We start from the raw sequence: 11,268 nt of genomic DNA on the forward strand, positions 1-11,268 counted from the left end.
GGAGAATTTGATGACGGAACTTATTTTAAGGGCTTGGGAGTGTGGGTGGCAATTCCACATAACACATGCTCAATAAAGAAGGTTGCTTTAATCTGTAATTGGATGTGAGAGTCGTACGTCCCTCAAGGGGTGTGAAGAGCGCTGGCCACAAAGAGTAGTAGCCCTGTGGGTGCTAGACCTTCACACCCATTTTACAGATGAGGACACTGAGGTTTAAGAGATAAGATCTCCCAAGATCACCCAGCCAGTGAATGGAAGCCTTGGTGTCCACATCTGCACAAGACACTTCTGGAGACCGGTCCTCTCCCTCCTGGGAACAAGGTCTGGGCCACAGGTGAGGAAGCCCGAGTGCTTAGTCTGCCCCGTAGCTTGGCAATGGCTGGTACAATGGACTGAATATTTCTAGCCCCCCAAATTCATGTTGAAACCCTAATCCCCCAAGGTGATGGTGTTAGGGAGGTGAGACCTTTGGGAGGTGATGTGGTCATGAAGGCATAGTCCTAACGCATGGGATCGGTGCCCTTACAATGAGACCCCAGAGACCTCCCTCTCTACTTCTGCCATGTGAGCTTACAGCTGAAAGGCCCCATCTATGAACCCGAGAGCCAGTTCTCACCAGACACTGAATCTGCTGACTCCTTGATCTTGAACTTCCAGGCTCCAGAACTATGAGAAATAAGTTTCTGTTGTTTCTAAGCCAGACACCCAGTTTATGGTATTTTAAAATAACCATCAGTATGGACTAAGACAGAAAATTGGTACCGAAAAATGAGGATGCTGCTGTAACAAAGACCTGAAGAGGGGGAAGCAGCTTTGGAACTGGGTCATAGGCAGGGGCTGGAAGAGGTGTGGGGTGCATGCTAGACAAAGCCTACACTGCCACGAACTGAGCACCAAGGGCGATTCTGGTGGAGGCCCAGAAAAAAAAACAGGAGGGCTGCAAAAAAAGATGTCCACAGCAGTGGAAGAAAGACCCCAGAGGCATTTTGGAGATCATCAAGACTCCCATCCCCTCGTGAGCCCATTGTACGCGGCCCTGTGCAGTGGGAGGATTTCAAAGGAAAAGCTGTCGCTGGGCTCAGGCCCCAGGTTGGCAGCCCCAGGAACGGCTCCAGCAGGCAGGCCCCCAGTGGCCTGTGCAACGCCCAGCATTTGAGGGGACTGCCTCCACCTAGATTTTCCAAGAGCTGCCAGAAGCACAACCCACAGTGAGCACCACCTTCAAGGCTGGGCCATCTCCCGGAGTCCCCACCAGCGCAGTTCCCTGCAGAGTCATGGGGGCAGGGCGGACAGCACACCTCCAGGCTGGGGGAGCCACCTGCTTACAATTCCAGCCCCAGAAACCTGTTGCCAGGGCTTCGCCTAATAAAGCCAGAGATGGGCACAGAGAGACTTTGGGTGCAGGAAGGCCATCCTGGTGTGGCCAGAGGCAGAACTGCGCCAGCCCAGTGGAGCCAGAAGGTAGGATACAGCCCCAGCATGGCTGGAGGGCAGTACATCTAGCCAAGGAGTCTTAAGAATTTGGATTTTTTTGGGACCTGCCACTCCTTTCTTCTTTTCTATTTCTCCTTTTTGGAATGAGAATGTTCATCTCCTTCCTGTCTCACCATTCATTGTATTTGGCAGCACATAACATGTTTGACTTCATAGGAGGAGAGGAATTTGTCTCAGAATGAATACTTGTACCTTGAGTCTCAACTGATTTAGATGAAACTTTGGACTTTTAAGCCACTAAATTAGGGAGTGATTTCTTATATTGTACGTAATTAATACCGAGTTCAAGACGGCTCTGGGGATGCCAAACCAACCCTTTCCCCACCCATCAGGGTCCACCGGAGGCTGGGAAATTCAGGAAAGAGCATCAGGAAAGAATTTTGTAACCAAGCCCCACCTCCTTCCACCTGGGCATCCAGGGCTGGCTTCCCGGACTGTGGGTTGGTCTGCTGAGCACAGGTGCCTGAGGCCATCTATGCCCCCTGGCTTCCTTCCCAAGGCTTTGTTTTCCTTTTCAGTCCTCCCAGTGCCTTTAATTCTAAAATTGCTCCCAGTTCTTGCCTTAGAAAAGGATGAACAGGCCTGACCTGTGGTGGTGCAGTGGATAAAACGTCGACCTGGGTTCAAAACCCGGGGCTTACTTGGTCAAGGGACATGTGGGAGTTGATGCTTCCTGCTCCTCCCCCCTTCTCTCTGCCTCTCTCTCTCTCTTCTCTTTCTAAAAATGAATAAATAAAAAAATTTAAAAAAAGAAAAGGATGAACAGTTTCTCACATCTGGACTCTGTTTCCAGAAGTGTGCACCAAACTGAGACGATCACGGGCAATATTGTACCCTCCTACCCCCTCCCCACTGGGAAGGGTTTACTCTGAATTTCCCCATTTTTCAGATGAGGAATCTGCAGCGCAGGGCAGTGAAGTGATGGGTTCCAAAGTCACACACCTGGCTATGTGACTGAAGTAGCTGGTCTGTACCCAAGGCCCACCTGACTGCAGAATTCCAGCCCTTAATTACCTACTATGCCCGAATAATAATAATGATGATGATGGTAACAACAGAATCAATCATTATTAGAGCATTATGTACCCAGCACTATTTTAAGAGCTTTACATGAATTAACGATTTAATCTTTCCAACAATAGTATGAAGGAATATTATTTCCCCCATTTGACAAAGGAGAAAACTGAGGCACAGAAAGGTGAAGAGACCTGCCCAAGACACGAGGCTGTAAGCTGCCAGGCAGGGATTTCCAGTCAGGCTTCAGATGCGCCCGTGGCCCTGTGGCCGCACACCCAGACCCACCCCACGGGCCCCAGCCCAGCCCGGGGAGCTGCGAGTCACCCCCCTCTTCCGCTGGGGAATCTGGTTTCTGCAGGGAAGTGACTCAGTGGCTTGAGGCCCCGCAGATAATTATTCATTTCCAATCCCGGTAATTAAAGGCCCTAATCGTTCCACAGAGGACAACCTAGTTACTCCAGTGGTCTCCGCCCCCGCTCGGGTTCAGCGTGAGGTGCACCGGCTTCCCAGGCGCGAGCTTGGCCCGAATCCCAGCGTGCGGGTCCGCGGCAGCCGGCTAGCACGGGCCTCTAGCGCCCCCTTGTGGCCAGGTGTGGTGGAGCGCTGGAGAGTGGCTTCCTGGGCAGTCCTCTGCTTGAACCCCCCCGCTCCTAGATGACCCCCAAGCTTCCCGGAAGCCTCCCAGGCTCCAGGTCTGATGCCGCTAACCCACCATCAAATAGCTACCAAGGCCAGTAGCACGGATTTGGGGCATGGTTTTTTTTTTGTTTGTTTGTTTTTTATTTTTTTTTTATTTTTTTTTAATTTATTCATTTTTAGAGAGGAGAGAGAGACAGAGAGAGAGAGAGAAGGGGGAGGAGCTGGAAGCATCAACTCCCATATGTGCCTTGACCAGGCAAGCCCAGGGCTTCGAACCGGCGACCTCAGCATTTCCAGGTCAATGCTTTATCCACTGCGCCACCACAAGTCAGGCATGGGGCATGGTTTAATGCCTGTTGGAGAGGCAAGTGCCTTGGGCTTGCTGAGCCTGTTTCCTCATCTGTAAAATGATAATAAGAGATGAATTTATCTCATGGGGTTATAGTAAAAATTAAATTAAAAAAATCATGTAACTGATCAATAAAGGCTATTATTATTATTTTTATTAATTTCCAAGGCACAAATCTGATTATGTGCCACGTTTTCCCCGGCTCTAAGCCCTCCATTATGAATAAAATTCAGACACCTCAACCTGACATTCAAGCGTCTTTACAGTCTCCAACCCCAAAGACCTCATTTTGTGACAACATCCACCAAATACCCTACGCTTCAGCCTCACCAGACTTCCTTTTGTACACTGTTTTGTGTTTCCAGACCTTGGCTCATACTATTCTGTCTGATACTCCCTTTCTCTTTTGCTTGGCAAACTCCTACATATCCCTTAAAACCCCCTGAAATGTGATCTCTGCCTGAAGTCTACCCTGGTTTCCTGGGGATCAAGCTTCTTTATCAAGCATCTAAGGGGGAGAGGGCTTGTCCCTTAAGGTGCAATTACTTATTAATTTGTCTGTGTTGTACCTCCCAAAACTTTTTCATTTTTAATGTTTTGTTTTTTTTTTTTTAGTGAGAGAGAGAGCAAGAGGGACAGACAGGGACAGACAAGGAGAGAGATAAGAAGCATCACCTCTTTTTTTATTTTGTGGCAGAGATAGAGAGAGTCAGAGAAAGGGACAGATAGGGACAGACAGGAAGGGAGAGAGATGAGAAACATCAATTCTTCGTTGCGGTTCCTTAGTTGTCCATTGATTGATTTCTCATATGTGCCTTGACCGGGGGGCTACAGCAAACCGAGTGACCCCTTGCTCAAGCCAGGGACCTTGGGCTCAAGCTGGTGAGCCTTGCTCAAACCTGATGAGTCCGCGCTCAAGCTGGTGACCTCGGGTCTCAAAACTGGGTCCTTCCGCATCCCAGTCTGATGCTTTATCCACTGTGCCACTGCCTGGTCAGGTTTAATTAATATTTTTAATTAACATTTTGAAATTATAAATTTTCCCCAAGAGCCCTGTATTTTTATTTATTTTTTCACCTGCAAGCACCACATCCCTCAGATACTGACTTAGTTGTCTTTAAATTTTTCTATTACTCAAAGACGTATGAACTGCCTACCAAAACTTGTACACAGGAGAAGGTAACAACACCTTAGAATTATTGAGAGCTTACTATGTGCTGGTGCTGTTCTGAGGGCTTTCTATTATTACCCGGAGGGACAGCAGGGTGTAGACTCACACTCCAGACTGCCTGGGTTCAAATCTACTTGCTTGCTGCATAATTTCATCTTGGTTTCTTTACCAGTAAAATGATGGTGGTAGAATCGGTCCTACTTCTCAACATTGTCATGAGAAGCAAAACATGGAGTAAATGCTCAGTAAAGGTCACTGTTATTCTTGAACTCCCTCATACCACCTTATGAGATGGGGAATGTCCCAAATATGCACAGTAAATCCATTCATTTCCAGCTCAAAGCATGGTTATAAGTTGCTTTGTGAGTTGGGGATTCATAGGCGAGTGAAAGACCTCCCCCTGGCCTTCTACAATCCTGGGTGTGGTTTAGGGACCTAGACCACCAACCCCACCTCCCTTCAGGTCCTGACCTGATCTAGCAGAAAGAAAAACATATCCCACTTTATATAAATGCCAAAGGCGGCCTTTCGGGTATACTGGGTAGATTATCTTAAAGGAGGGGGCTATTAGTTTGTGAACTTTGCAAGGGCAGTACCTAGAAATGGAGGTAGCTGGGTGCTTGGAATGCAGGCTTTGGTCTCCAACAGACTTACTTGCATTGTAGCCTTGGCTGTGCCCTTCCTGGGTGACCATGGGCTGTGGACCATCCTCTCTGAGCCGTGATTTGAGGATCAACCTAAGGGGCTGTGTGAAAGGAACTGGCCCTGGGCTGACATGCAGTATATCTTGGTTATAGTTAAGGAGCAGTTGAAACTCAGAGGAGGTTTGAATTGTTCCTTGGGAGGAAATATTTAGAAGTTTAGGGATCTGCAGAAGAAGGAGTTTGGTGAGAGGATGAGAGCTCCCATAAACGACAGAGGGGATGAAAAAAGGAGTTGGCAGTGCCACCTTTTAAGGCAGGCCCCTCAAATCCTCCATTTGAGGCTACGGAATGAGCTGGCAAGACCTCCAGGTCTCCAGGACTTCAGCAAAATGTGCCCACGCACCGGACCTGGGCCTCCAGCTAGTCATGCACAGGTCCCTATTCCAACCCCACACATACCAGAGGAGGGGGCTCCTCGTAGTGAGGTGACGCTGGCCCTTCCTATCACTCACTTCATCTCCTTTGTGCCCCTCCCAGCTTGTGGCTTGGGTCAGGTGTCTGTGGTGGAGGACAATTTCAGTTCCTTCTTGGGGCCGGCTGGTCCTAGCCACTTCTGGGGACGGACAGCCACCCATGGCGGAAGGAAATGCTGCTCCCTCAGCCCTCAGCTTGGACCACAGCCTTCCCCTAATGGTGGCTGAACAAAGTGGGAGAGAAGAGTGTGGAGGCTGAGCTCTGGATGCGACATGACAGGTCCTGTGGGCACCGACCTGGGAGGGCCTGGCTCAGGCCCTGAGTCATGTCTCTGTGCTCCCCAACACCTGCTATCTGCCAGCACTGGGACGCAGCAGGGAACATGGCGGACGAAACCCCCTGCCCTCGCCGACCTACCTTCTCCTTGGAGGTGGTGGGGTCAGGGTAGGCACAGGGCCTTCAAACCCAGTTGCACGACCTACAATTGGCCTGTCCTGGTTTCCTCTGCTTCACTGTCTGCACTGTCCCATCTCCTTTGTGGATTCCTCCTTCTCATCCCCCCACACACCCTCTGAGGAAGGCCCACAGGCCTGCTGATCTCCACACTCTTCTCCTTCCACTCTCTCTGCTCCAGCCACGCTGACTCCCTTGACATGTTCTTGCCTCTGAGCCTTTACATTTGCTGGTCTCTCTGCCAGGAATGCTCTTCCCACTGGATTGCTGCATGGCTTGTGCCCTCATTCATTGCGGGTCTTTACTCAAACGCTACCTTCTCTATGACCCTCCCAGTGAAAACGGCTACTCAGTTGTCTGCATTCACAGTTCATAGGCTCTCCCCTGCTTCATTTTTCTCCCTGACTCGGAACGTTGTCTGCAGGGTTGTATGAATGTTGCTTCCTTATTTATTTTTCCTCTGGTAAGGGAGGGCAGGAGCACTTGTCTGTCATTTAAAAAATTATAATTTATTGAGTTGAAATTCACATGACATAAAACTGACCGTTTTGAAGTGAATTCACAATGTTGTGCAGCCACCTCCTCTTTCTAGTTCTAAAATATTTTCATCACTTGAAAGTAAAACTCCCTCCCCATTAAGCACTCACTTCCTATTCCTGCCCCCCCACCCCCCCACCCCGCAGTGCCTGGCAACCACAGATCTGCTTTCTGTGTCTATGGATTTACCTATTCCAGATATTTCATATAAACAGAGCAATACGATATGTGGCCTTTGTTTCTGGCTTCTTTCACTCAGCATAATGTTTTCATAATTCATCCACATTGTAGCATATGTCAGTGCTCCATTCCTTTTTATTGACTGAGTAATATTCCATTGTATGGATGTACTATATTTTATTTATCCATTCAACCACAGATGGAGATATAGGTTTTCCACCTTTTGGTTATTGTAAATAGTATTGCTATGAACGTGCTTATACTTGTCTGTCTCTCTTTTTTTTTTTTTTGTATTTTTCTGAAGCTGGAAACGGGGAGAGACAGTCAGACAGACTCCCGCATGCGCCCGACCGGGATCCACCCGGCACGCCCACCAGGGGCGATGCTCTGCCCACCAGGGGGCGATGCTCTGCCCCTCCGGGCGTCGCTCTGCCGCGACCAGAGCCACTCTAGCGCCTGGGGCAGAGGCCAAGGAGCCATCCCCAGCGCCCGGGCCATCTCTGCTCCAATGGAGCCTTGGCTGCGGGAGGGGAAGAGAGAGACAGAGAGGAAGGAGGGGGGTAGGGGTGGAGAAGCAAATGGGCGCTTCTCCTATGTGCCCTGGCCAGGAATCGAACCCGGGTCCCCCGCACGCCAGGCCGACGCTCTACCGCTGAGCCAAACAGCCAGGGCCTTGTCTGTCTTTTTAACTTGCATTCTGGTCTCTGGGACACAGCTGTGCTCACTCAATATTGGTTGAAAGGATGACTAATTGGAGGAAACAAAGGTGTTCAACTCAGTGGGGTGGGGTTAGGATCATATACCTTCCTGGAAGAGGTGACTGCTAAGAGAAGGCTTGAAGGATGAGCCTGGAAAGGACCAGCATGTGTAAAGTTTCAGAGCATGGTGCATTCTAGGAACAGAGGGAAGGCAGGTGGCCAGGGCTGAGGGAGTGGGTATAGGAAACTGTGTAAAGAGGCTGGAGGGCTAGGCAGAGGCCAGGTCAAGTACAGCCCCGCTCCTCACAGGAAGGGGTCTGGACCTGCTCCTGAGGCAATGGGGAGCCATGGAAAGGCTCTGGCTTTCCATGAGAGTGCCATAATTTGATTTGACTTAAGTTTTACTAGAATCTCTCCATGGAGAATGGATTTAGGGGGTTCAGGAGCTGGAGTGGCAAAAGGAGGCCTGAGAGAAGGCTACCGCACCCCCGACCTGGAGAGATAGGGTGGTGGCCTGGATGGGGAAGTGGCGGCAGAAATGGAGATGTGACAAAGTCGAGATGTGATTTGGAGGTAAAATCATCTGGACTTGGAGATGGTAGCCATGACCCAGTTCTAGTTTCCAGATTCCCCTCTCCAGTCCTTTTTTTTTTTTTTTTTTTTTTTTTTTACAGAGGCAGAGAGAGAGAGTCAGATGTATAGGGACAGACAGACAGAAATGGAGAGAGATGAGAAGCATCAATCATTAGTTTTTCATTGCGACACCTTAGTTGTTCATTGATTGCTTTCTCATATGTGCCTTGGCCATGGGGCTACAGCAGACCGAGAAACCCCTTGCTCAAGCCAGTGACCTTGGGTCCAACCTGGTGAGCTTTGCTCAAACCAGATAAACCCGAGCTCAAGCTGGTGACCTCAGGGTTTCAAACCTGGGTCCTCTGCATCCCAGTCCGACGCTCTATCCACTGCGCCACCACCTGGTCAGGCGCCAGTCCTTCTGAATGACTGTCTCTTTTATAGCCCTCTACAGTGCTAGTCACAGTAGCCAGAAGATGGGAACTAATAATGCCTATTAAGGGATGAAAGATACACAAAATATGGTCCGCTCATACAATACAATATGACTCAGCCACAGAGGAAGGGGGCACTGACACCTGCTGTATACCGCGGGTGAACCTTGGGAACATGGCAAAAGAAGGCCAGTCACAAAGGACAAATACGGCATGAGTCATTTGTATGAAAGGTCCCAAACAGGTAAATCCCCACAAACAGAAAGTAGTAACTACTAATGGATGTGGGGTTTTACTTTGAAGGGATAGAAATGTTTTAGAACTAGATAGAAATGGTAGTTTCACAACATTGTGAATGTACTTTTAAAATTCACTTACTTATTTTTTATTTTTTGCTGGTTATTTTTTAAATTTGGGAGTGGCATCTTTTTTTTCTCTTTTATTTTCAGCTTTATTGAAATAAAATTGACAAGTTGTAAAATACTTAGAGTATACATTATGGTGATTTGAAATACATATACATTATGAAAAGACTCCTCCATCTAGTTGAGTAACACAACCATCACCTCACATATTTATGCAGTATATATAAATATATTTGTGTGTGTGTGTGTGTTGAGAGAGAACCTTTAAGTTCTATTCTCTCAGCACATTTCAATTATTCAATATAGTGTTACTGACTACAGTCAACATGTCATACATCATGTTCACATTAAAATGGTTAATTTCTTCACTTTAGTTGTTCATTGATTGTTTCTCATATGTGCCTTGATCAGGCAAGCCCAGGGTTTTGAACTGGCAACCTCAGCATTCCAGGTTGATGCGCTATCCACTGAGCCACCACAGGTTAGGCAAAATGGTTAATTTCTTAAATGTAAATTTTACCTCAATTGAAATAAAAAAGACTCAAAGAAAAAAAAAAAAAAAAGAAAAGCTAGGCTCCTGCTCTCCAAAAGCTGCCTCTTTCACCTATGTTAACCCTTGGATCCAGCAAGTGGGGATCTGAGAGCCAAGACTTAGACCTCTGGAAAACTTCCCCCACATCAAGGACTAAATATCCATGTTCTGGGCATTTTATTTTATTTTTTAAAATGTATTGATTGATTTTAGAGAGAGAGGAAGGGAGAGAGAAATAGAAACATTGATCTGTTCCTGTATCCTGACTGGGGTTTGAACCCCCAACCTTTGCATATCGGGATGATGCTCTAACCAATTGAGCTATCGGGCCAGGGCTGGGCATTTTCTTTTCTGGTGAACATCTAGATTTGGGGAAATTCCAGCTTGCCTTTTCTGCCAGAGGATTAATGCAACATCAGGTATAGTTGGATCCAGGGGTTCAGCTGATATCAGATATCATCAGTTATCTATCTCTCTCCACCTCTAGAAGGCAAAATCTGTCCCATGACCAGTAGTCCCTAAGCAACCTGGCTTTGCCAATACTGTCTGACCTAATTTCCTACTATTCTCCTACTTGCTAACTTGGCTGCAGCCTCACTGGCCTCTTCATTCAAACATGCTTGGGATGGTCCCACCTCAGGACCTCTGCACTTACTGTTCCTTCTGTCTGGTACACCCTTCCCCCAGATATCTATCTACATGGCTCCCTCCTTTACTTCCTTCAGGTCTCTGCTCCTCAGAGAAGCACTCCCTGACCCACCACCTTGCTTACAAGTGCACTACAAGTCTTTCTAGCCCACTGCCATAGTCAATGGTCCTCCTAGCATGAATCACTTACAGAACTCATCTTATTTGTTTGACTTGTTGATGAGTTCAGAACAGGGCCTGGCACACAGGAGTCACTTAGTGAGAGGCTGTAGAATGGATAGATGATTCTGATCTGTTCTGTTTCTCCCTGGCCCTCAGGCCAGGACTGGACAGTGATTAAGTGACGGGGAGGCCACAGCAAGAGCAGGAGGTAAAATAGGAGTCCAAGGAGGTGGACTGTGTTATTTTGTGCAGAACAAAAAGAACAGAAATTGCTATTTGCTGACAGCACCTACTGTGTGCCATGAACTTTATATACCAGGATTGTGCTTATTTTACAGATGAGGAAACTGAGGCTTAGAGGAGTGCAGCGTTTCTGTAAGGCCCTCCAGAACTTCCCTCTTCCCCTGGGGCAAGGGGTAGAGTTGACAGCCGACCTGTACAAATAGTACAGACTTCTATTGACTTTGTCAGAACCCCAGAAATGTCTTGTATTCTGTTGTTCTTTTTTCTTTTCAATAAATCACAAATTTCCAGCATTTAGAGTTATTTTTCAATGTAGTGGGGCGTTAAATTTCCTAAATCTGGCAACCCACGCTAGGGAGGGGCTCGGATTCAGCCCTAGGGCTTCAGTGACTGGTCCCGCCCTGGTACCAACCTCCTGCCCCCCCCCCCCCCCCCGCTCTGGTCCCCGAGGCTGCCTCGGGGCGAATGCTCCGTCTGTCCTTATCCCTGGGAACCGGCTACCTCTGAGGGATCCAGTTCTCTTTCCTGGGATCCAGCATGAAGACTCGCGCACGCGTCGCGGTCCCTTTAAGGGTGGTTTCAGGGACGAGCCCACAGGATGCGTGGAGAACCCGGGGGCGTGGCGGGTCGGGGCCGGCCAATCCGGGGGCGGGAT

This window comes from Saccopteryx bilineata, chromosome 2 (assembly GCF_036850765.1).
Source record: "Saccopteryx bilineata isolate mSacBil1 chromosome 2, mSacBil1_pri_phased_curated, whole genome shotgun sequence".
In the NCBI taxonomy this organism is placed as follows: domain Eukaryota; kingdom Metazoa; phylum Chordata; class Mammalia; order Chiroptera; family Emballonuridae; genus Saccopteryx; species Saccopteryx bilineata.